The sequence below is a fragment of the Oncorhynchus mykiss genome, chromosome 11 (genome assembly GCF_057628025.1).
Source record: "Oncorhynchus mykiss isolate SJ-2025 chromosome 11, ASM5762802v1, whole genome shotgun sequence".
NCBI classification, from domain to species: Eukaryota; Metazoa; Chordata; class Actinopteri; order Salmoniformes; family Salmonidae; genus Oncorhynchus; species Oncorhynchus mykiss.
This window is the reverse complement of record NC_143032.1, coordinates 10,987,101-11,014,308: the sequence shown is the minus strand read 5'-3', so window position 1 is coordinate 11,014,308 and position 27,208 is coordinate 10,987,101. Positions and strand designations below refer to the sequence as shown.

Here is a 27,208-nt window from a genome sequence, read left to right as displayed (position 1 = left end):
CTAGTCCAACGCTCTAACCACTAGGCTAACCCTGCCCTGCTGTGTTGAATTGTAGAAAACTTGCTTTAAAACTGCAACATTTTCTCTACACTCCAAGACAACGTGAGTAGAATTGCACAAAATGAAGTCTAAAATGTTTTTAAAAATTCTGCGCTGTCAATAAGGGGCCACTAAAATGTTTTTAAAAATTCTGCGCTGTCAATAAGGGGCCACTAAAATGTTTTTTCAAATTCTGCGCTGTCAATAAGGGGCCACTAAAATGTTTTGCTCGCAGTGTGGGAGTATGGATGTGGGTACACAGACCCGGGAGCAACTGCAGCCCCTCAATGATTAATGAAAAATGTTGTGGCCCCCACTCCTATCAAAGTTTACCATGCCTGGTCGATGTGCATAGGGGAGACCTGGGTTGGTTGTCTCACAGTGCTAATTACTTCCAATCTAAATGGAGCTGTGTAATATTTTGAAGGTTAAAATTGATGAATTCTTTGAAAGAACTCAATTCATGTGAGCGTGACAAAATATTGAAGTGAGGGGAATTTGTTTTTCAAAGGTAAAAGAAAATATATAAACATATATTGGTATTTTCTTTTTATATGTTTACTTTATGGGAGTATCTATGAACAACTATGTTTGTTGAAAATAGGAAAGGGAGTGCTGTATTTCAAACCTATTTCTGAGTTACTAAGTCAAGCCATGTGGTTACTAGCATCTTCATTAGCATTGGGGGGTGGTTGGGGATGGATGTCACATGGAATGTGGGGTTGGTTGTCACTATCAACTCCATTATAAAACAATGTCAGGTTGGTTGTCACAATCCGACCCATTATAGCCATATTGTTCAGGGATATTACCACTGCCAGTATAATAAAAATACAGTGCCTTGCGAAAGTATTCGGCCCCCTTGAACTTTGCGACCTTGTGTCACATTTCAGGCTTCAAACATAAAGATATAAAACTGTATTTTTTTGTGAAGAATCAACAACAAGTGGGACACAATCATGAAGTGGAACGACATTTATTGGATATTTCAAACTTTTTTAACAAATCAAAAACGTAAAAATTGGGCGTGCAAAATTATTCAGCCCCCTTAAGTTAATACTTTGTAGCGCCACCTTTTGATGCGATTACAGCTGTAAGTCGCTTGGGGTATGTCTCTATCAGTTTTGCACATCGAGAGACTGAAATTCTTTCCCATTCCTCATTGCAAAACAGCTCAAGCTCAGTGAGGTTGGATGGAGAGCATTTGTGAACAGCAGTTTTCAGTTCTTTACACAGATTCTCGATTGGATTCAGGTCTGGACTTTGACTTGGCCATTCTAACACCTGGATACAGTGCCTTGCGAAAGTATTCGGCCCCCTTGAACTTTGCGACCTTTTGCCACAATTCAGGCTTCAAACATAAAGATATAAAACTGTATTTTTTTGTGAAGAATCAACAACAAGTGGGACACAATCATGAAGTGGAACGACATTTATTGGATATTTCAAACTTTTTTAACAAATCAAAAACTGTAAAATTGGGCGTGCAAAATTATTCAGCCCCTTTACTTTCAGTGCAGCAAACTCTCTCCAGAAGTTCAGTGAGGATCTCTGAATGATCCAATGTTGACCTAAATGACTAATGATGATAAATACAATCCACCTGTGTGTAATGAAGTGTCCATATAAATGCACCTGCACTGTGATAGTCTCAGAGGTCCGTTAAAAGCGCAGAGAGCATCATGAAGAACAAGGAACACACCAGGCAGGTCCGAGATACTGTTGTGAAGAAGTTTAAAGCCGGATTTGGATACAAAAACATTTCCCAAGCTTTAAACATCCCAAGGAGCACTGTGCAAGCGATAATATTGAAATGGAAGGAGTATCAGACCACTGCAAATCTACCAAGACCTGGCCGTCCCTCTAAACTTTCAGCTCATACAAGGAGAAGACTGATCAGAGATGCAGCCAAGAGGCCCATGATCACTCTGGATGAACTGTAGAAATCTACAGCTGAGGTGGGAGACTCTGTCCATAGGACAACAATCAGTCGTATATTGCACAAATCTGGCCTTTATGGAAGAGTGGCAAGAAGAAAGCCATTTCTTAAAGAGATCCATAAAAAGTGTTGTTTAAAGTTTGCCACAAGCCACCTGGGAGACACACCAAACATGTGGAAGAAGGTGCTCTGGTCAGATGAAACCAAAATTGAACTTTTAGGCAACAATGCAAAACGTTATGTTTGGCGTAAAAGCAACACAGCTCATCACCCTGAACACACCATCACCACTGTCAAACATGGTGGTGGCAGCATCATGGTTTGGGCCTGCTTTTCTTCAGCAGGGACAGGGAAGATGGTTAAAATTGATGGGAAGATGGATGGAGCCAAATACAGGACCATTCTGGAAGAAAACCTGATGGAGTTTGCAAAAGACCTGAGACTGGGACAGAGATTTGTCTTCCAACAAGACAATGATCCAAAACATAAAGCAAAATCTACAATGGAATGGTTCAAAAATAAACATATCCAGGTGTTAGAATGGCCAAGTCAAAGTCCAGACCTGAATCCAATCGAGAATCTGTGGAAAGAACTGAAAGCTGCTGTTCACAAATGCTCTCCATCCAACCTCACTGAGCTCGAGCTGTTTTGCAATGAGGAATGGGAAAAAATTTCAGTCTCTCGATGTGCAAAACTGATAGAGACATACCCCAAGCGACTTACAGCTGTAATCGCAGCAAAAGGTGGCGCTACAAAGTATTAACTTAAGGGGGCTGAATAATTTTGCACGCCCAATTTTTCAGTTTTTGATTTGTTAAAAAAGTTTGAAATATCCAATAAATGTCGTTCCACTTCATGATTGTGTCCCACTTGTTGTTGATTCTTCACAAAAAAATACAGTTTTATATCTTTATGTTTGAAGCCTGAAATGTGGCAAATGGTCGCAAAGTTCAAGGGGGCTGAATACTTTCGCAAGGCACTGTATATGCTATTTTGCAGACACTTTTATCCAAAGCGACTTACAGTCATGCGTGTGTACATTTTACATACGGGTGGCACCGGTAATCGAATCCACAGCCCTGGCGGTGTAAGCGCCATGGTCTACCAACTGAGCCATATAGGACCACCGTATACAATAAATCCCAAGAGCTCCCTTCCCAGTAAACACCTTTGGCCAAAGTATCAACATGTGTTTGGAATATATAATGTGGAGAGCGTTTGCACATTGGGAAGACGTCGCTGAGATATCAGAATGGAATGTTGACGCTTGGCCGTCGTATATACGATGTAGAACTGTAGAATTTAGAATGTAGGTATTCTACACACATCTGTGAGACATCTTGCCAATTAGCAAACAGTGTGTAAACTGCATCTTCTCAATGCATCATGTGTACATCTGTTGGCTAGAGATATCTGTGCTTATCTGAGTTTGTTGTCTCTCTCGCACATACATATTTTCTGTCAAACACCCACACATGCTCACACAAATGTCCTTCTGTCACATCACAGTTTAGCCTAATTTAACCATTTTCTACTTTTGTCAACACTGATACTAGAGTTTCACAAAGAGCTTGCCAATGTTCAAATATGAATGGATTATCAGCCTCTACAATAACTTTGATTGCATTGTTATATTGTCTTTGATTACAAGATAATTAGGTCTTTGTGGAGTTCTCAGTCATTCAGTGGATATTTTTCTGGCTGTTGTGGGCTGAGCATCGTTTCCATTTTGGAGTCTTGTGAAGACTTACTGTGGATTTGAAACAGAATTCTTGATTAGATGTTATTAGTGTAGAATGTGGAGCAGATCTCTGTTCTTACTGAAGATTGCCTCATACAGTATGTTTGGTACATTGCTGCATGTAGTCCTACAGTACAATACCCATGTTACATGGTAACAGTACAATACCGATGTTACATGGTAACAGTACAATACAGATGTTACATAGCAACAGTACCATACCCATGTTACATAGCAACAGTACCATACCCATATTACATAGCAACAGTACCATACCCATGTTACATGATAACAGTACAATACAGATGTTACATGGTAACAGTACAATACAGATGTTACATGGTAACAGTACAATACAGATGTTACATGGTAACAGTACAATACATATGTTACATGGTAACAGTACAATACCCATGTTACATGGTAACAGTACAATACAGATGTTACATGGTAACAGTACAATACCGATGTTACATGGTAACAGTACAATACAGATGTTACATGGTAACAGTACAATACCCATGTTACATGGTAACAGTACAATACAGATGTTACATGGTAACAGTACAATACAGATGTTACATGGTAACAGTACAATACAGATGTTACATGGTAACAGTACAATACAGATGTTACATGGTAACAGTACAATACCCATGTTACATGGTAACAGTACAATACCCATGTTACATGGTAACAGTACAATACAGATGTTACATGGTAACAGTACAATACCGATGTTACATGGTAACAGTACAATACCCATGTTACATGGTAACAGTACAATACCCATGTTACATGGTAACAGTACAATACCCATGTTACATGGTAACAGTACAATACAGATGTTACATGGTAACAGTACAATACCCATGTTACATGGTAACAGTACAATACCCATGTTACATGGTAACAGTACAATACCCATGTTACATAGCAACAGTACCATACCCATGTTACATGGTAACAGTACAATACCCATGTTACATGGTAACAGTACAATACCGATGTTACATGGTAACAGTACAATACAGATGTTACAAAGCAACAGTACCATACCCATGTTACAAAGCAACAGGACCATACCCATGTTACGTAGCAACAGTACCATACCCATGTTACATAGCAACAGTACCATACCCATGTTACATAGCAACAGTACCATACCCATGTTACAAAGCAACAGTACCATTCCCATGTTACGTAGCAACAGTACCATACCCATGTTACGTAGCAACAGTACCATACCCATGTTACATAGCAACAGTACCATACCCATGTTACAAAGCAACAGTATCATACCCATGTTACATAGCAACAGTACCATACCCATGTTACATAGCAACAAGGGAAGGAAGATGGCGTAATAGTTGCTCTCTGAAAATGAGGGAAAATTGTACAGCATCACTCTCATTCATTGTTAAAAAAGTTTGAAATATCCAATAAATGTCGTTCCACTTCATGATTGTGTCCCACTTGTTGTTGATTCTTCACAAAAAAATACAGTTTTATATCTTTATGTTTGAAGCCTGAAATGTGGCAAAAGGTCGCAAAGTTCAAGGGGGCCGAATAATTTCGCAAGGCACTGTAAGTGTGCCTTGAATTCTAAATAAATCACTGTCAGTATCACCAGCAAAAGCACTCCCACACCATCACACCTCCTCCTCCATGCTTCATGGTGGGAACAACACATGCAGAGATCATCCGTTCACCTACTCTGCATCTTACAAGACACGGCGGTTGGAACCAAAAAATCTCACATTTGGACTCATCAGACCAAAGGACAGATTTCCACCGGTCTAATGTCCATTGCTCGTGTTTCTTGGCCCAAGCAAGTCTCTTCTTATTATTGGTGTGCTTTAGTTGTGGTTTCTTTGCAGCAATTCAACCATGAAGGCCTGATTCACACAGTCTCCTCTGAACTGCACTTGAAGAAACTCCTCTGCACTTGAAGAAACTTTCAGAGTTCTTGACATTTTCCGGATTGACTGACCTTCATGTCTTAAAGTAATGATGGACTGTCGTTTCTCTTTGCTTATTTGAGCTGTTTTTGCCATAATATGGACTTGGTCTTTTCCCAAATAGGGCTATCTTCTGTATACCACCTAGGGGTTGTCGATATGAACAAAAATTCATATCACAATATTTTCCACTGTCCGGACGATAACAATGTAATATCACGATATAATGTAAAAAAAAAAATGTTAAAAAAAATTATGATATTGCTTTATTGTTGTAGAAACTGAAAGGGGGCATTGCACATTTTATATATATATATATTATTATTATTTTTTACTTCTGTGGAAAACCTGTGCAAACTTGAAACATTAACAAAGGTATACGAGTTAAATAAATATGCAGTAAAATTTTATACAAAAATATTTAAAGTACACATTGCCCTTAGTGCTAAATGCTCTCTCAGAGGGCCAACTTGTTTGACCGAACGTCGGCAGTGGGAGAGAAGAATGCAGTGTTACGGATTTCGTTGGCAACTCTGTCCCGACATTCTGTGGCTCGCGATCTTGTATCTTGGGTCTGAAGTTCGAATCAACTTTCTGAAACCGACTTCCTCCACAGTTTGAATTGGTTCCATGTCTTTCGCTATGTGATACGTAACTGCACTCATTATCTAATTCCACTTGTTGCTCTTCTTGTCATAGGGAGTACCACTAACGAATGATGCCTTGCGTGATAGCTGAGTGAGGGTCTGTAGAAGATGTCTTGGGGGTTTGTTGCACGCATTCTGGTAGATTCTTCATATTCGCGCACATGCAAGGTTTTCAGGTGGTGAAAAATATTGTTGGTGTTTCCACCTTTGGCTAGCGTCTACACGACTTACACAGTATTGTTTTTTGGTCGAGATCGAATATCGTAAAGCCAAACCAGTTACAAACGTCAGAGATTCATGATTCCAAAAGGTTTTACAGCTGCAACATCGAGACTGACTGGTTGCATCACTGCCTGGTACGGCAACTGCTCAGCCTGCGACCGCAAGGCACTACAGAGGGTAGTACGTACGGCCCAGTACATCACTGGGGCTAAGCTGCCTGCCATCCAGGACCTCTATACCAGGCGGTGTCAGAGGAAGGCCCTAGAAATTGTCAAAGACTCCAGCCACCCCAGTCATAGACTGTTCTCTCTGCTACCGCATGGCAAGCGGTACCAGAGCACCAAGTCTAGGACCAAAAGCTTCTCAACAGCTTTTACCCCCAAGCATAAGACTCAAATGGCTACCCGGACTATACATTGTGTCCACCCCCCAAACCCCTCCACCCCCCCTTTTACGTTGCTGCCACTCTCTGTTTATCATCTGTGCATAGTCACTTTAACTGATCCTACATGTACATATTACCTCAAATAGCCCGACTAACCAGTGCACCCGCACATTGACTCTGTACCTGTACCACCTGTTTATAGCGACTGTTTTTTTTTTTTTTTTACATTTCTTTACCTATCTATTGTTTACCTAATACCTATTTTTTTACTTAAATACTGCACTGTTTGTTAAGGGCTTGTCAGTAAGCATTTCACTGTAAGGTCTACTACACCTGTTGTATTCAGCATTTCACTGTAAGGTCTACTACACCTGTTGTATTCAGCATTTCACTGTAAGGTCTACTACACCTGTTGTATTCAGCATTTCACTGTAAGGTCTACTACACCTGTTGTATTCAGCATTTCACTGTAAGGTCTACACCTGTTGTATTTGACGCACGTGACAAATAAACTTTGATTTGATTTACTGTCACTTAGGGTTGCACAATCAGTAGCTAGATAGCTTGCTTTGGCTAACGTTAGCTAGTTAGTTAGTTATTGGCTGTGTACAAGGGGATTGTTTGAAAGAGAAACTCACATCGACTACAACGAGAGATGGTACTCCCTTATTTCTGCTTATCGTCACCAACTAGTTAACTAGCTAACGAACTAACCACTATCTGTTAACTAGTGTTTTCCCTCTACAGTATGTGGTTAATTTTCAGAATGAGAGAATATGGTGAAAATGAGGCGTTGCTTGGATTCAGGGTTAAAGTGTAGCTAGATCTGGGCCTGGCTTACTGTAAGCTGGATGCTATTCACTATAGAGGTGAAAGGAACACCACACACTTTCCCTCTTTCCCACATTTGCTTCCACATTGTAGAACATATGTCCACAGGAAGAAAGTGTACAATGTAATAATGCCAATAATGTGCAGTGTAGCCCAAAGATATTGTTTTTGTTATGTTGAACTTGACAGTAACACATGTGTGTGTGTGTGTGTGTGTGTGTGTGTGTGTGTGTGTGTGTGTGTGTGTGTGTGTGTGTTATTTTTTCACACATGTAGCCTTGTGCACTTGATCGATGTCTACTATAGTGGCCACTATAATAGAGCAAAAATAGAATGCCTGTTTGTTTCATTCTATTTCTACTTTAAGATGTTTTGTGTGGCCACAAGCGTTCTATTATAAAGGCTGTCATGGCTAACTGAAATATTAATATTAATATTGTTTTTTTCTCAAGACTTGAGTGTCATTTGCAGTAAAGTCTAGGCAACAAATAACATTGGATTGCTTTCTTTAAAAAAATTTTTTAGCTGTGGGTTAGGTTCACATTAAGCACATTTTATTTTACACACAGAGACTGATCATGTAGATCATATTCTTTGTTGTTGCGTTTCCCCCGAGCAGGGTTTTTTGCATGTTTCAGTGCCCCAAAAAAATAAGTGTCACCTTTTTGTGCCCTCATCAGTTTGCATCCCTGTATCATACTGTGGGGATATCTTTTAGCTGCAGGGACTGGGAGACTAGTCAGGATCGAGGGAAAGATGAATGGAGCAAAGTACACAGAGATCCTTGATGAAAACCTGCTCCAGAGCGCTCAGGACCTCAGACTGGGGCGAAGGTTCACCTTCCAACACGACAACAACCCTAAGCACACAGCCAAGACAACGCAGGAGTGGTTTCGGGACAAGTCTCTGAATATCCTTGAGTGGCTCAGCCAGAGCCCAGACTTGAACCCAATCTAACATCTCTGGAGAGACCTGAAAATAGCCTGTGCAGTGACGCTCCACATCCAATCTAACAGAGCTTGAGAGGATCTGCAGAGAAGAATGAAGAGAAGAAACTCCCCAAATACAGGTGTGCCAAGCTTGTAGCGTCACACCCAAGAAGACTTGAGGCTGTGATCGCTGTGAAAGGTGCTTCAACAAAGTACTGAGTAATGTGTCTGAATGACTGTATGTAAATGTGACATTTCACTTTTTTATTTTTAATACATTTGCCGTTATGGTGTATTGTGTGTAGATTGATGAGGGAGAAAAACGATTTAATCAATTTTAGAATAAGGCTGTAACGCAACAAAATGTGGAAGAGTCAAGGGGTCGGAGAACTTTCTGAATGCACTGTACTTTTCAAATAAATACAAATGATAGATTTGTATACATTTTTTCCAAAATGCCAATGTAATTCAAGAACGTCCTTAACACAATAAAGGGCTTTGCATGGTCGGCTTCAGCTCAGACTAGACACGTTTTAGAAGACAGTTTGTTTTCTGTCTTTGAAAATGATTAAAAAGCTAATTCAATGTTCTTATCTCTGCCACTGCTTCTCCTCCACCTTCTCACTTACCTTGTGTTTTGACAGGTATTTCTTGAAGCATACTTAGTCATTAAGTTCCTGATTAAACCGTGATTGACTTGCCCCTCACGACAGATGCAGTCAAGTGTTTAATGAATCCCCCTCGGCTTTCCTATTTTTCACCCGATAATTAGGTGTCTATTGTAATGAGTCGTACCGTTGTGACGAAGAGCGACAGGAGCCCATCAAAATGACACCCGAAACACTGGAGTTGACTGGCGTTTCCTTGGTGACCCGGGTCGTGTTTATTTGGCACCAAATGGAGAGAGAAAAATGACTGAAACAGGTAGGGACTTCCTGGACTTGTTCAATAAGGAATATGCATCTTTGTTTTCCGTTGCTCAATGTTTTAACACCACAGGGTATTGCAGGGTGTTACAGGGTGTTACAGGGTGTTACAGGGTATTGCAGTGTGTTACAGGGTGTTGCAGGGTATTGCAGTGTGTTGCAGGGTATTGCAGGGTGTTGCAGGGTGTTACAGGGTGTTGCAGGGTGTTACAGGGTATTGCAGTGTGTTGCAGGGTATTGCAGGGTGTTACAGTGTGTTGCAGTGTGTTGCAGGGTATTGCAGTGTGTTACAGGGTGTTACAGGGTGTTGCAGGGTATTGCAGGGTGTTGCAGGGTATTACAATGTTTTACAGGGTATTGCAGTGTATTGCAGGGTGTTACAGGGTGTTGCAGTGTGTTACAGGGTTTTGCAGTGTGTTGCAGTGTGTTGCAGCGTGTTGCAGTGTGTTGCAGGGTATTGCAGTGTGTTACAGGGTGTTTCAGTGTATTGCAGTGTGTTGCAGTGTGTTACAGGGTGTTGCAGTGTGTTACAGGGTTTTACAAGGTGTTGCAGTACAGCAACAGGGTATTACAGGGTGTTGCAGTACAGCAACAGGGTGTTGCGGGGTGTTACAGGATGTTGGAGGATGTTGCAAGGTGTTGGAGGGCGTTACAGTACAGCAACAGGGTGTTACAGGGTGTTGCAGTACAGCAACAGGGCATTTCAGGGTGTTTCAGGGTGTTTCAGGTTGTTACAGTACAGCAACAGGGTGTTACAGTGTGTTAGAGGGTGTTTCAGGTTGTTGCATTACAGCAACAGGGTGTTACAGGGTGTTAGAGGGTGTTACAGGGTGTTAGAGGGTGTTTCAGGTTGTTGCATTACAGCAGCAGGGTGTTACAGGGTGTTAGAGGGTGTTGCAGTACAGCAACAGGGTGTTACAGGGTGTTAGAGGGTGTTTCAGGTTGTTGCATTACAGCAGCAGGGTGTTACAGGGTGTTAGAGGGTGTTGCAGTACAGCAACAGGGTATTGCAAAGTTTTGCAGAGTATTAGTGAGGTCGGGTACTGATGTCAGGCGATTAGGCCTGGCTCGCAGTCACCGTTCCTATTCATCCCAAAAGTGTTCGATGGGGTTGAGGTCAGGGCTCTGTGCAAGTCAGTGAAGTTCTTCCACATCGATCAACAAACAATTTCTGTATGGACCTCGCTTTGTTCATGGGGACATTGTCATGCTGAAACAGGAAAGGGCCTTCCCCAAACTGTTGCAACAAAGTTGGAAGCAAAGAATCGTGTAAAATGCCATTGAATGGTGTGGCATTAAGATTTCCCTTCACTGGAACTAAGGGGCCTGAACCATGAAAAACAGCCCCAGATCATTATTCCTCCTCCACCAAACTTTACAGTTGGCACGATGCATTTGAGTAGGTAGCGTTCTCCTGGCATCCGCCAAACACAAATATGTCCGTTATTCATCACTCCAGAGAATGCGTTTCCACTGCTCCAATGATGGCGAGTTTACCACCACTCCAGCCGACGCTTGGCATTGAGCATGGTATTCTTAGGCTTGTGTGTGGCTGCTCGGCCATGGAAACCCATTTCATGAAGCTGCCGAAGAACAGTTCTTGTGCTGACGTTGCTTCCAGAGGCAGTTTGGAACTCGGTAATAAGTGTTGCAACCGAGGGCAGACGATTTTTACGCGCTACGCGATTCAGCACTCTGAGGTCCCGTTCTGTGAGCTTGTGTCGCCTACCACTTCGCGGCTGAGCCGTTGTTGCTCCTAGACGTTTCCTCTTCACAATAACAGTGAAGAGCGGGGCAGCTCTATCAGGGCAGAAATTTGATGAATTGACTTGTTGGAAAGGTGGCATCCTATGACGGTGCCACGTTGAAAGTCACTGAGCTCTTCAGTAAGGCCATTCTACTGCCAATATTTGCCTATGGAGATTGCATGGCTGTGTGCTCGATTTTATACCCCTGTCAGCGACGGGCATGGCTTAAATAGACGAATCCACTCATTTGAAGGGGTGTTCACATACTGCTGTATATATAGTGTAGCTAGTGCTACCTTATGGCATCATTCTCACTTGCAGGAACCGGGCTCACCGTTCAGACCTCGGCTGCCAGCTGGAGGAGTTAGGTTGGCCTTCACAGAAATGCATCAACCACTAAATGAGGCTTGGAGTCGGCACCGCTCAGGCAACCCTTCACATTTCCTGAAGGGTCTGAGTCAGAGTGCTCAGTCTCTGGGAACCTTCCAACCCATTTCCTTCTCATCCCACCTATCTGAAATTTGTTTTTTTGACGTCCCCCCAGGGTGGTTGGGGGGGGGTGTATGAGGACAGTCAACACTCAGCCCACTCTCTCTTCTTTCAACTGATGGAACTTGTGTAGATGAGATGACAGTCAGAAGTCAGACCCTGGAAAAGCTAATAATTCAATTTCAGATGAATCGTACTGGATCAGCAGGCCGTTAATAGGTGTTAACTTATCAATATATGCCTTGTGCTTTTGGGACAGTGTCCTGGGTGGTCAATTATATAATTATATAACGTTTTCACTTGGAAATCAGCAAGTCAGATATTTCTAAGGGAATGTAGTTTTAGGATGTTTGTGTACTGTTATTCATCTTTTAATTCAGGGTTAGCTTTTCAGCTATCTAATACAGATGTAGGAACTTCATTTGAGTCATCATTCATTTGAGTAATCCTGCAGCAACAGAAAATGTGACTTGTTATGTGGATTATAATGAATGGCCATTTTTGTAGGCGTTGATACACACCACTGGAGGCTGGTGAGGGGAGGGCGGCTCATAATAACGGCCGGAATGGAGCAAATGGAAGGGCTCATTACCACGAGCCTGTCCTCCCCAATTACGGGTGCCACCAACCTCCTGTGATATACACTATATATATATATATAAAAGTACACTACCTGACACAAAGTATGTGGACACCTGCTCATCGAACATCTCATTCCAAATCATGGGCATTAATATGGAGTTGGACCCCCCTTGGCTGGGGGGGCCTCCACTCTTCTGGGAAGGCTTTCCACTAGATGTTGGAACATTGCTTCAATTCAGCCACAAGAGCATTAGTGAGGTCAGGCACTGATGTTGGGCGATGAGGCCTGGCACTCGGCGGTGAGGACTGTCAGCAACGGGTGTGGCTGAAATAGCCGAATCCACTCATTCGAAGGGGTGTCCACATGCTTTTATATACATAATGCATGTGGACAGTCCTTCAAATTTGTGTATTCAGCTATTTCAGCCACACCTGTTGCTGACAGGTGTATATAATCGAACACACAGCCATGCAATTTGGCTATACTTTTGGTCATCTAGTGTATTTTTCTAAAGGGAAAATCAAGTCTGAAATTTCAAAGGGGAAATGACACAATTCAGAAGCATTTTTAAACCTCAAATACACTTCAAGTTTTTAATTTCCAACAGTTCATAAAAGTTCTGCAACAGGGTGATCAAATTAAGATTTTACACATGTAATATGCCTGTCATACAAATTATTTTATTAAATTAGAACTTTTTAGCATATTTTAGCATAAAAGGGGAGGTTCATCGTCGTTTGATCTGGTAATATGACCGTAAATGTTTCTAAGTTTAATCATGTTTGCTGGCTTCATAATTCAACTTTTAATCTAAGCAATCTGCACACACAATATTGTTATGAATCTTAATTTTGAGCAGTCTAAACTGATTTATAATTTGATGGTTTTGTGGTCATTAATAGCACCAGACCATATCAGCTAATGCACTCAGGTCTGCAGAGCATTATAATTGTATTTTCAGGGGCATTTTCATATAAATGAATATCGCAAATAGAATCAAGACAATCTGTCTGAATAGAAATGGCCCCAGATGGCCCCCTCAAGGTCATTATCAGACTGAACTGAAGGTCAGGATTCGAGGTTGTCTTTTGCACAATAACAGTAGACAGACATTATGTTATGCATTTGGTGTGCTGTGTATGGTTTCAGGTAGTAGTTATGAGTTGTGTTGTAATAGACTATTTAAGCTGTGATGTCGTTCTATGCATCTTAGATAGACGGTAGCTCAGACCTTAAAAGATTGTCATCCCATTAGCTTGTTTTTTATGTTAGCTCAATTTTGTTCCTCAACTTTTTATGTCACAAGCCGCCACTTTAACAAGTGCTTCCTGAGAGCCAGATAGAAGTGCTTTACAGCTATAGCAAGTTGTTTACCAAAGCTTCAAGGATGCATATGTTGTTCAGAAAAGCTCAAACTTGGAAGCACCCATGGCATCACCCGATGCCCAGCTGTGATTTGAGGTGTGGCACTATGCAACATATAGGACCACCCGACCAAATAGCTCATAATCATGTTATGATCCCAAACCCTGATGTAGTGGAATATCAATGGTGTAACTCAACCTTAAATCAACACCTAGCAACCTCGTCAAGAAGGCCGGACCTCTTGGCGTAACCGTTAAGGTGTTGGCTTGACAGTCGCTCAAGCTGGGTTTGAGACCTGGTCAGGGCTAACTCCCGATTTGGCTACAATGGTGTTAGAAGCGGGATGACGCATGTGAGGCCATCGGGGTGGTGTGTATGCATGAGAAAAGTGTGGGGAAACGCTCTCCTGAGGGAAGGGGTTAATGTAGCAACCTTAATCCAACAACTAGCAACTTTGTTAAGAAGTTTGGACCTCTTGGTATAATGGTTAAGGTGTTGGTTTGACAGGTTTTGGACCTGGGTTCAAGTCCTGGTATTCACTACAGTATGTAAATAAGTTGAAGCAAATTATTTGTTTTCATTTAGATTTATATAATAGATAATAGTAATCTAAAAAGTATTACAGACGTTTGAATAGGTAGTCTATGTGTTCCCCAAGGTCAGTTTCCAATGTGTGATAGCTCCTATTTATTTTATTAGGACCTCTCAATTGGAGGAGGGGGATTTTGCGCACATATAATAGTATAAACCTGCACCCGGTATTATCCATCTGTGGGTGGGTCGTGTTTTGTCATAAGGTGGGCATCCTTGGCTATCCCAGAATTCCGTTTTCCCCGGTGTAGAGTGTAGCAAGCTATTTTGGCTGCTGCAGGCAGTGGCAGGATGACATAGGGGAGACTTTACCGGTCTGCAGCTAAAGCGTGGAGGAACTGCACCTTAGACCAGAGATTTTGGAGGACACAGGATACCCGGTAAAATGCTACTAACTCCATCTTTCAGAAAGGAGAGTCATGTGTTGAATTCAATAGTCGCACAATAATTGTGGAAAGAGAGAAAATAGTTTCGTTATCGAGGTTTTCATCTGAAAATGTGACGTGCCGACGTCGCATCATTTACAGTAGGTGACGAAGCGGATTCCTTGCACCAACAAATACTGCTCAGGTGTAGAGCAACATTAACCTTTAAGACGAAAAGAAATGTACATCTTTATTTAGTCTTTGTATCCAGTGTCCCACATTGTAATTTGAGAAACCATGCATAGGCTGCTGTGTAGCCTAGTGTATGTGTTTATTTTTACTCGGGATACTGTATATTGTCCATGTGATCAAAACGCCCGATGCCTACTGCCTAGTAGCGACTGGTTCAAAAGTGTCTAGGCCAAATAATACAATAACGCACGGATTCTTGCGCATCAGACAAAACGTTATCGGTTATATTCTGTTTTGAGAGTTGTGCGCTTTTGTGTGCTCTTTACTATTGCGTAATGCGTTACGTCTAGCGGTTTTGTTGCTGGTAGACTAGACTATATCACTGGCGTAAAACAGTTATGACTTGCAATCGTGAAGTTCCGGTCTCGGTTTTCGGGATGTGCTTCTGCAATGCGGTGGGTGTGGCCTGGCTGTTCGGTAGATGGAGAACGGAGATGAGAGGAGAGAGGAGAGGAGAGCGCCTATGTGGCCGCTTTGCCCTGGTTTACCCGTCTGATGGGGCATTTTTCAGCCCACGTCATGGTTAGAGAGTGAGAGCAGATGCTTACTGTCACAGGTGATGGTGCATTGTGCAAAATGAGTCAGAAAATCTAGGTGTAGTTGGCCATTGTTTACTATTTTTGGATGTGTTTTGTTTTATCATCACTTGATTTATGATGTAGAAAATACAAATTGCACCACAAGAAAATGCCATGACTGACATGAAATGAACTGGATGTTATGATAACTGCCTGCACCACTCTGCTTGAAATGAGATGGATGTTATGATACTGCCTGCACCACTCTGCTTGAAATGAGATGGATGTTATGATAACTGCCTGCACCACTCTGCTTGAAATGAGATGGATGGTATGATAACTGCCTGCACCACTTTGCTTGAAATGTTTAAAGTCACAGGGCAACTGGAACCTTCTTTATTTTCATAGCCTATTTGAAGAGGTAGGTCATTCAACGTGTGCCCATATCAATACTTACTCTTTCCGATTAGCGGACATGAACGTAAGGTCCACAGAATAGTGATTGTCATGGCTTCCCTTACATTAGCTGCATGGTAGGGTAGTGTTGTTGTTCCAGTGACACCTCTTCAGAAGGTGACTCACTCAAAGCCTGTTGATGTCAAACAGAGAGAAAATAAACAAACTGGCACAGATTTCTGTTGTGCTTTTCACTAATACCTGCCCAATATCCTTTATCTTGGCCAGAGCTCAGCCGACCATTGGTCAATATTAGTGAAATAGCTTTCATTTTAACATAGGAAAATGTTCAACGGTTATAAGATTTTGGATAGTAGAAAGTGGCATGGCAGTGCACTTTTAAACCTTGTATAGATCTCTTCAGTCTAGGAGCAGTGGATCTGTACCATTTTCCTTGTGGATGTGTCGTATCCCCGTGTCCCATGACTTTGATGGATGACTTAAAGTGCCTTTATGCTGACTACGGACTACTGCAACAATACTGCTACTGTGCTGAGGTGGAAGGTTACGTGGGAGAATGTCACATACACAATCTCCTATCATAACCAAAAGGTTTATAGTGTGTTATATTCAGGCTATTATTGTAGGGGACCAGTGGACCTGGCATCCAAATGATAACGCTTGGTCTCGATTTGTCAGTCTGTGGACCCTTGTATACATATTGTACGTTTTCCCATCCTGGATGTTTCCCTGTGTGTACTCTTGGAAAGCGTTGTGTGATTGTGAACAGTTGGTAATCAGCCATGTGTCCTTGCTGAGAAGAGTTAATTGGCTTCGGTCTCCTGTGTCTACTGTTTCAATCACTGGGATGTAGGCTACAGTGGAACAAGTCACAGAGTAGCAGCCTTCTTTTGGGCTACAGTGGAACAAGTCACAGAGTAGCAGCCTTCTTTTAGGCTACAGTGGAACAAGTCACAGAGTAGCAGCCTTCTTTTAGGCTACAGTGGAACAAGTCACAGAGTAGCAGCCTTCTCAGAGCAAAGCAGGAAGAAAGTGAAGCTACTGGGGCATTTCTGTCAATGGCAGGATAAAGGTGTTCGGTTGTGCACCCTTATCTCATCCAAGAGAGTTCACAGTACTTTTAGGCTGCCGCTATGCAGTGTAAGTACACAATTACTGCATGGAGACTAATTTATACGATCAGATATGCTTTATGTAATTTATGCTTAGCAGAGCTTGCTGCATCCACTTGTTTGTAACTCAAGGAGGTGTGTCTTAGCACAAGGGCACCATGGACAGCACCACAGGCTTTGACGAGACAATCAGACCCAGTTCAAGTCCTGTAACACTGTTGTGGGCACTGGAAGGGCCATTGAAGGTCAATCAGGGAGCCTTGTAGGTGTGCTGCTGCTTTGTCATCAGGATAATTCAATGTCATTGAAACAGATATATGCAGTTTCACAAAACACTGCCGTTCCTTTCCCTGATGCAGCCTATGCGTTGAACCATAAGCAGTTTAGAGGAACTTAACACTGGTTATGTAAAGGTTTGGTTGTAACCTTTACGTTACAGCAACAACTAGGAACATAACTTGTTACCACTTTATTCTGTGCTTAATGTGAAGCGCTATCCAAGGTTTTGTAGAGGTTGTATCTAGGTTTTTGGAGGTTGTATGTAGGTTTTTGGAGGTTGTATCTAGGTTTTTCGAGGTTGTATCTAGGTTTTTGGAGGTTGTATCTAGGTTTTTGGAGGTTGTGTCTAGGTTTTTATAGAGGTTGTATCTAGGTTTTTATAGAGGTTGTATCTAGGTTTTTGGAGGTTGTATCTAGGTTTTTGGAGGTTGTATCTAGGTTTTTCGAGGTTGTATCTAGGTTTTTCGAGGTTGTATTCTCCATTTCTAATAGTAATACTCTGGCCGTGTATAGGCCTATAGACAGTAAATAGGCCTATAGACCGTATATAGGCCTATAGAAAGTATATAGGCCTATAGACAGTATATAGGCCTGTAGCTCTATATGGATAGGCCTATAGCTTTATATGGATTATAATCTTCACAGTATGCAGAGCGGCTGTCCTACATTTGAATGACAGCCTTTAAGCACCCTCTGTAATTGTCTGGATCTGTGGATATTACTGTAACATCTAACTCCATGTGGTGCAATCCTGCTTTAGATTCCATGGGAGATATTCTTTACGACAAGAACAAACAGAAAAACAGTTGGAGCTTAATATGCCGATCTGATCAGTACATGCATTTTTCAAAATTAGGATCTAAAATCCAATCATTCCATTTTTTTTCCTATCTTATAATTATTCTATTTTTAGCCATCTTAACCAGGTTCTGTTTGCAGTTAGATGGACCTGATTGAATAATTCATATTTCTCATTAGTGAAATGGTATTGGCTTTTTTTTGAAGAGGTCATTTGGTGGTAAGCATGCCTCGTCAATAATGTTAACGTCATCAGTATTAGGCTATATGAAATGCTGTCTGTTTTCTTTGCTTTGCCTTCAATGGGGCAGGGTTGCTAGGTTACAGTAGCTGACTCTTTTAATGATACCACTTTTTTTTTTTTATAATTCAAAAAACATTGTTTTTGTAATTGCAATTCTGTTTTCTTAATTTCAGGAAAGTAGTGATTCATGTTTGTGTAGATACCAAGTATTGGACTAATTCCTTATTCATGAGCAGTGTGGCTTTGGACCATCAATGTAAAATGTGTAAACCCATATAATAATTAGGTTCATCTAAACCATGTCAGCTGATTGGACCTCTCTCCCATCCAGATCAATGTTGCCCTCAAGACTATTTTTCATCAAACAGGTTTCTTCTGTGATAGGCCTTAATTACGGAAGTGCAGAGAGGACCTATTAACAAAAAATATATCATTCCCTCGTTATGTTGAGATCACAACTTATTTATCTCATGATCTCTACATAACGAAAGTTGTTTTGTCCAGATCACGAGATAATCAAAAATACCACGCGTCATCCATTTATATGTTCAGATTGACGATAACCTCCCCCCATCAAGGAGCCCTGTGGCTGCATTGATCGCAATGCGCTTGAGGGACATTTAAGCCCTGAACGATGCCTAACAGGCATACTGTCTCCCAGGCTGCATGCCGCCCCCCAAAACCACAGCCAATTGCATGCAAGGAACAATGTTGCTAACTTGGCTAGTACTGTGAGCTAGCTAACAAGCTAGCTTGTGATCTATGCTGGTTGTTAGCTTGCATAACTGATATGTGTATAATTATAAGGGACACTTCATGTTTTGTGGATAATATTTACATTTACACTGGGCGAGCTCCATTCCTGACAGGCTGATCAGATTAAACTTCAGCCTCAAAGGCGGATAAGTCAGGATGCTGACTTTTAGGCCGTTTTATAGGTCAGGCTCCTTGCAGGCAGATTAGCTGTTAAAGTACTTTATAGACAGATACATATCTGGTCCAGGAGATGAGTTCTATTCCTGGCAGGCTGATCAGACTCAATAGATGTCAGGATGCTGCCTTGTATGCTTTCATATGTAAGGCTCCTTGCAGAATGCCTACAAGGCAGCATCCTGATGTATCAGCCTCTAAGCCTGCTATTGAATCTGATCAAGCTCTGAGGCAGAAATTGAATCTGATCAGCCTGTCAGGAATGAAGCTCACCCAGTGTAAATGTAAACATTATCCATAAAACATGAAGTTTCCCTTACAATTATACACATATCAGTTATGCAAGGCAACAAACAGCATAGATAACACGCTAGTTAGCTAGCTAGGTATCCAGCTAACAAGACTACCTAGCTAACTAGCTAGCTAGGTCACTCGCTCGTTCACAAGACTAGCCAAGTTAGCTGTGTTGTTGCTTTCATGCGATTGGCTGTGGTCTCGGGGATGGCACACTACCTGAGAGACAGGGCTGCCTGTCAGGCATCGTTCATGGTTTAAATGCCCCATAAGGGCGTAGTTCCCCCACGAGTTCTTAGCTCAAGGTAAGGGACATTTACCTTGCTAACTTTCTCATTTATAAACTGATAATGAGCTCCAAACACAAATGAAAGCATGATGTTAGCATGAAATGTAGCCAAACATCTCTTTGTGTAGCAATCAGTAGAAACGTATGTGTTGGTCCACCGAGGGCTCTGCCGTCTCAGCCATACTGTCAATCTATCAGCAATACGTCACTCCTATTTATAGAGTTTCTCTTGTGATCTCGACAAAACAACTTTTGTTATGTAGTGATCGTGAGATAAATAAGTTGTGATCTCGACATAACAAAGGAATATTTTTTAAAATTCATATGTCCTCTCTGGACTTCCGTACTTGATACAGCGCGTTGTAACAGACATAATCCATGGTGTACATCAACTCCCCCCAGTGTGTTTATTCAACTGTACACCCCCCCCCCCCCCCCCCCCCCCCCCTCTCCCTGTGAGGTCTGGGGGAGAATCCTGCCTCTGTGCGGGCTGCTGGATGGTTAAATTGAAGGGCTCTTTGGTAAAGAGGACCAGCTGCTGCGGTGAACTGGGTAATTGTCTGGAGCGGCTCTCTGAACTCTGCCGGCACACTGCCGGCCCACCGGTACCATTAGTGGAACAGTAAGATTAAGGGAGATGCCATACGGAGAAGAAAGCAATCAAATTGAAGGAGACAATCTGGGCCTTTGGGAGTAATTCAAGAGAGAACAGCAAGGTGGAGGAAGCAAGTGTAAGATACAATTATATTTGAAGAGGGGACATAGGCTGTTGGTAGTCTCTGTGCTGTAAATAGAGATAGGAAAAGAAGGGTTCAGATGATATCTAGTCAGAGGAGTTTGTTTGCTTTTAGATACTTTGAGCATTTGATTGAGACTGCCCGGAGTGCTGAATTGGTGAGGTTTCCACTTCTGTGGCTATTCCATTTTCACCAGAATAACTCAATCAAACGCAGCTTGAGTATTTGAATGAAAACAAACACCATTTGAACCCAGCTGTGTCTGACTTGAAGACAGCCCATAGTTTGATGCTATATGTTCTCTAGAAGAATCACACAGTACCTCAGGCAGAGAGACAGACTTTTGATAAGTATACTCCGGATACAGTAAGCCAATAAATGTCAGAGCGGCCATCTTTTTCAAACAGCTGTCTGCATTCCAGGTGTGAGTGGAGAGAAGGACGCATGCCGGAGATAGTTTCGCTGGGCTGAGTCACAGACTATAGATTGTAGTGTAACAGATCCCAGTACACACAGGGATTCTCTGCACAGCTATGCTCAACCCGGTCTGTATTGACAGCCTTGCTAATTTTAGGCCCCAACTGGGGAGGGAGAGAGGGAGAGGGAGAGGGAGGGAGAGAGGGAGAGGGAGGGAGGGAGGGAGGGAGGGAGGGAGAGAGAGAGAGAGAGAGAGAGAGAGAGAGAGAGAGAGAGAGAGAGAGAGAGAGAGAGAGAGAGAGAGAGAGAGAGAGAGAGAGAGAGAGAGAGAGAGAGAGAGAGAGAGAGAGAGAGAGAGAGAGAGAGAGAGAGAGAGAGAGAGAGAGAGAGAGAGAGAGAGAGAGAGAATATTCATTCATTCATGCCACAATGGTAGTCCAGAGAGACATTTTCCCCTGGGACTTGTGTGCAAAATACCATACATCAGTTTCCACCAGAGGTTGGAGAAGCTACCCATTTGTTTTAGATAACATGTTATTTTTTGTGGAACTACTGGGTTTTGTCTCTGTGAGGAAATTCTCTTGACTTTCTCCCTTTGATCATTGTTGGTTTTCACCTTGCTTCATTGGCCATGAAAGTTGACTAATTCTGCTTGAAATATTTTGAATCCTCTGAGAAATAAATTACCTTCAAATGATGGCTTGAATAATTCATATTTCTGCTTACTACGAAGATAGAGAAATGTCAAATGTTCATGATATTTCAAGCAAACAGACAGTATGGCTACATTTACAACATTTTATGTTTATAATTTCCTGTATCAGAAAGGATTTCCTGACCTTCATGGGTGACACGATCTTTCTTGTTCGGCAGTAATGTCTGACTCTGCTGTTGCAATATTAATCCAACAGAAGACAGCTGTGCTGGCCCAAACTCCCTCTGTTCAGCCTGGACTATCTGTAATCCTGCCATAGTAACTGCCACAGCAATGGACACCTTTGTCTTTTTTTTCTCCCAGGCTAATTTTATCACGGTGTAACAATAGTGATTGTGTTTTATGGAAATATGGTGCACAGTAGCCTACATGTTGTATGACATCTCTTCAGTGCTGTATCTTACGTATGCTGTAGTTAGAGCGTATCATTTGGACTGAAGCAATGTCAGCCCATCTTGTATAACTAAGTAGTACTAGTAACACAAGAGTAATGACCACAAAAAAAAAGGCTTTTCTCAAGAGTGGAATTGACTTGCTATGGATGGAGGCCATCCTTTTAAGATAAGCCTATAACTCAGGGTCGTATTCCATTTGTCACGTTGGCATAAATGATTCAAGGGAGACAGGCACAGGAATGCGTAATATTTTTTTAAAATTTGGCCCAAATTACGGCGTGTCGTGTAAAGGCACGGGGACGAAGACCAAACAAACATGTACACAAAACACGGGATTGAAACCCAAACAAAAGAGTGAGGAGTACCTCGAAAAAAATAACACTAGCACAATGATTACCACATGGGAAGAAACCCATAATCATCTGCGCAATCCACAAGGGCACGAAAGTCCAAAACATACAGCACAGCCCCCCCCCCCCCCAAGGACATTGGAACAATAATCGACAAGACCGTGGAAACCAAAGGGCACACATACACAAATACTAATCAGTGGGAATAGTGTGCGTGATGAAAGTTCCGGAAGGAACCCGTGACACCATTAAACCTACAGTAGTAATACGGGGAAGGGAAGAATGTCCTTGCACAGCGAGAAAGCATTTAAAGGGGAATTACACACCAAAACAAAAAATGGTATTCTGGAGTGATTTAAGCGTTGACATGGACTCAGAACATCCATTTTCGTTGTTTCTTTATGAATAATTGTAATATTGAGAGTTTAAAAAAAGACAAATATCCCAAACCAGGAAAAAGAAAACAGAGAAAACAGAATTTGAAAAAACACAAAATATAATTTAATGGGGCCTGTCATACCAAATACTGTTTATGAACCAAAGACATCTCTTGGACCCGGGGAAGACATGCTTGCGACTTGTTTTAGAAAAGGTTGGAGTCCCCTGACTTACACTGTGCAAATGAAACATTCTTGACTTAGTAGTATTTTTTTGTACGTTACACTGTTCAGTCAGAAACAAGGAAGGCATACCTGGGTTTGATTGAATATTGCTCCTAGAAACTAAGCCCGTTTTCTACTTACCCAGAGTCAGATGAAGTCCTTGGATACCATGTTTATGTCTCTGCTAGCTGTACCAGTAGACTCCCAGTCATTGCTCTAAATGCTAGTTAGCAATGGCTCACGGAACTACCTTCAAACACAGAGAAATTTGTATTCATATTCATCTGACTCTGGTTAGTAGAAAAATAGTTGAATTGCCCAAATTGCCCAAAAATACAAATAAAGGACTTCATTTAGGGCTGGGTGGTATACCGCATTTTATGATATACTGGTATTGATGCACGGACCTGTTTGGGTTTTTACTTTACCTTCTATAACGATATTTAGCCCACCTGTACATAGCCCATCTTTAATTTAGCCCAAACAACTACCTCTTCCCCTACTATATTTATTTATTTATTTATTCTGCTCCTTTGCACCCCATTATTTATATTTCTACTTTTCACATTCTTCCACTGCAAATCTACCATTCCAGTGTTTTTTCTTGCTATATTGTCTTTACTTCCCCACCATGGCCTTTTTTTTTACTTTACCCCCCTTATCTCACCTCATTTGCTCACATTGTATATAGACTTAATTTCTACTGTATTATTGACTGTATGTTTGTTTTTACTCCATGTGTAACTCTGTGTTGTTGTATGTGTCGAACTGCTTTGCTTTATCTTGGCCAGGTCGCAATTGTAAATGAGAACTTGTTCTCAACTAGCCTACCTGGTTAAATAAAGGTGTTCTCAACTAGCCTACCTGGTTAAATAAAGGTGTTCTCAACTAGCCTACCTGGTTAAATAAAGGTGGGGGGGAATGTAGGATGTTTGTTTGATGTGATATACCGTGTGTAAATGTCCGTTTTTATATTTTACTCCGCCACCTGAGTCATCTCTCTGCTCTGGCTTTCTCCACGCCGCTTTCCACACAGACCTAGCCCCGCCCCCCGTCACTCAATGAGCGCATTTGTTGTTCCTCTACCAGGTGACACTTCTGTTCAGTCTGCATGGTCAACGCAGCACATGCAACAATGATGCCGACAACGATGCTGTTTTCACTTTGCTTATTATAAATCCTCTAGCGTTCTATAATTACACTATTCATTTGTGTTTCATACATCTTTTCTTAGCAAGTTGGGTCTAAATCTTGTTAGCCACTAATGCTAATTGCTAGTGTGCTGGCTAGATAGCTAGCAAATACATTTACTGAGTCAGAGCAAACCAATTAGCAATACATCCTGATAATACCAGTGATGGTGTAGACCCAAATCAGCATGTTGTTTGTGCAACAGTATCTTCTAAAGCAAAGAGGAATACGTGAGGCATGACTATGTTAGCTACTTGAAGTAGCTAAGAGAAAACAATCAATGTAGCCAAAGATTATAGTGTCTCCTAGGAAACGCTTACCAACACTTTGGTCTTAACCTGTCACAATAACTTCTCCCTGGCAATTCCATTGTCATGTCAAACAACACTGTATGCAAAGTGACCACTATCATATTCTTACTAAAATTACAATAGTCATTCTATTTCCAATATTCCAACAGTTCACCTAAGTCTTTTGCTCTAAATCGCAAGACATTGCAACATATGTTTAAAAAAAAGGCCTAGATTGTATCGTGCAGCACTACGTGGCAGTGTGAAAATGATCTCAAATGAGTGCAGGAAATACAGAATTGATTGATTTTGGTTGAAGTTGAATTGAACAGTATAAACCAATTAGAATGGAGAAAGACTCATTGAAATGACTTAGAATGAATGTGTTGCAACCTTAGGATCACTCACTACTCATAAAGTACCTTAGGATCACTCACTACTCAAAGTACATTAGGGTCACTCACTACTCATAAAGAACCTTAGGATCACTCACTACTCATAAAGTACCTTAGGATCACTCATTACGCATAAAGTACCTTAGGATCACTCACTACTCAAAGTACATTAAGGTCACTCACTACTCATAAAGTACCTTAGGGTCACCCACTACTCATAAAGTACCTTAGGATCACTCACTACTCATAAAGTACCTTAGGATTACTCACTACTCATAAAGTACCTTAGTACTCACTACTCATAAAGTACCTTAGGATCACTCACTACTCATAAAGTACCTTAGGATCACTCACTACTCAAAGTACATTAGGGTCACTCACTACTCATAAAGAACCTTAGGATCACTCACTACTCATAAAGTACCTTAGGATCACTCATTACGCATAAAGTACCTTAGGATCACTCACTACTCAAAGTACATTAAGGTCACTCACTACTCATAAAGTACCTTAGGGTCACCCACTACTCATAAATTACCTTAGGATCACTCACTACTCATAAAGTACCTTAGGATTACTCACTACTCATAAAGTACCTTAGTACTCACTACTCATAAAGTACCTTAGGATCACTCACTACTCATAAAGTACCTTAGGATCACTCACTACTCAAAGTACATTAAGGTCACTCACTACTCATAAAGTACCTTAGGGTCATTCACTACTCATAAAGTACCTTAGGATCACGCACTACTCATAAAGTACCTTAGGATCACTCACTACTCAAAGTACCTTAGGGTCACTCACTACTCATAAAGTACCTTAGGATCACTCACTACTCATAAAGTACCTTAGGGTCACTCACTACTCATAAAGTACCTTAGTACTCACTACTCATAAAGTACCTTAGGATCACTCACTACTCATAAAGTACCTTAGGATCACTCACTACTCATAAAGTACCTTAGGGTCACTCACTACTCATAAAGTACCTTAGGATCACTCACTACTCAAAGTACCTTAGGGTCACTCACTACTCATAAAGTACCTTAGGATCACTCACTACTCATAAAGTACCTTAGGGTCACTCACTACTCATAAAGTACCTTAGTACTCACTACTCATAAAGTACCTTAGGATCACTCACTACTCATAAAGTACCTTAGGATCACTCACTACTCATAAAGTACCTTAGGATCACTCACTACTCAAAGTACCTTAGGATCACTCACTATTCAAAGTACATTAGGGTTACTCACTACTCATAAAGAACCTTAGGATCACTCACTACTCATAAAGTACTTTAGTACTCACTACTCATAAAGTACCTTAGTACTCACTACTCATAAAGTACCTTAGTACTCACTACTCATAAAGTACCTTAGGGTCACTCACTACTCATAAAGTACCTTAGGGTCACTCATTACTCATAAAGTACCTTAGGATCACTCACTACTCATAAAGTGCCTTAGTACTCACTACTCATAAAGCACATTTAGAACTTATATTATTAAAAAACAAAATACCGTCAAATAATGTCATACCATCCATTTTTTTTAGAATACTGTGATATGATATTTGGGCTATATAGCCCAGCCCTAACTTAATTGCCCAAATCTCTTTAACTCTTAGTGCCTGATTTCATCCCTGACCCTCCATGGAAGAAAGGTGACATGGGGAAAGACAATCCTATGCTTCTTTCAGAGATCTGAAAATATCCCCCAGCACGTCACAGCTATGTTAGAGGATGTTATCGTTCCCTAGGGGTCAGTGGGGCTGTCTCAGAACATATCCCAACATCCCCTCTGGCAGAGTGTTCGGAGTGACTCCCATCATTACCCATCAGCCTCTGAGATGCGTAGCATGCTGGGGGATATTTTTAGATCTTTGAAAGAAACGAGAGGGGGAGGGAAAAGAAAGGAAACCAAGCTGTTGCCTTCTTGCTGTTTACCAACATTTGTTTGAATTGGTGTAAAAGTGTGATTGAGATGAGATTGTCCTCAGCTTTTGTCAGCTTTTTTCTTCTCTATCACAAATGTTTTCCCAAACTCTAGCAGTGAGGTAAAAGCCTACCCATTGGTTAAAAACAAGAATAAAACGATGGGCTCCAACAAAACTGTCCTGTTAAAAGTGAGAGTATGAGCTGGCTAGGTCCAATTTTCAGTATGGCAATATACACTATATATACAAAAGTATGTGGACACCCCTTCAAATTAGTGGAT

The 27,208-nt window shown here is 41.4% G+C and overlaps 1 protein-coding gene across 46 annotated transcripts in view; it reads left to right on the top strand.

Annotated features, from left to right (window-relative positions):
* LOC110535257 (band 4.1-like protein 3) overlaps nucleotides 1-27,208 on the top strand; it is a 117,201-nt gene that overhangs the window by 17,963 nt on the left and 72,030 nt on the right. For 25 of the 46 annotated variants that reach the window (XM_090189364.1, XM_090189347.1, XM_090189344.1 and 22 more), the window contains exon 1: nucleotides 14,646-14,776. The exons of 18 other annotated variants lie outside the window; for them this stretch is intronic. The gene's annotated coding sequence lies outside the window, so the exon portion shown is untranslated. Of the gene's footprint in view, nucleotides 1-14,572; nucleotides 14,777-27,208 lie in introns of those variants that run through there. 3 more of the 46 variants (XM_090189361.1, XM_090189355.1, XM_090189349.1) reach the window with 3 other exon arrangements.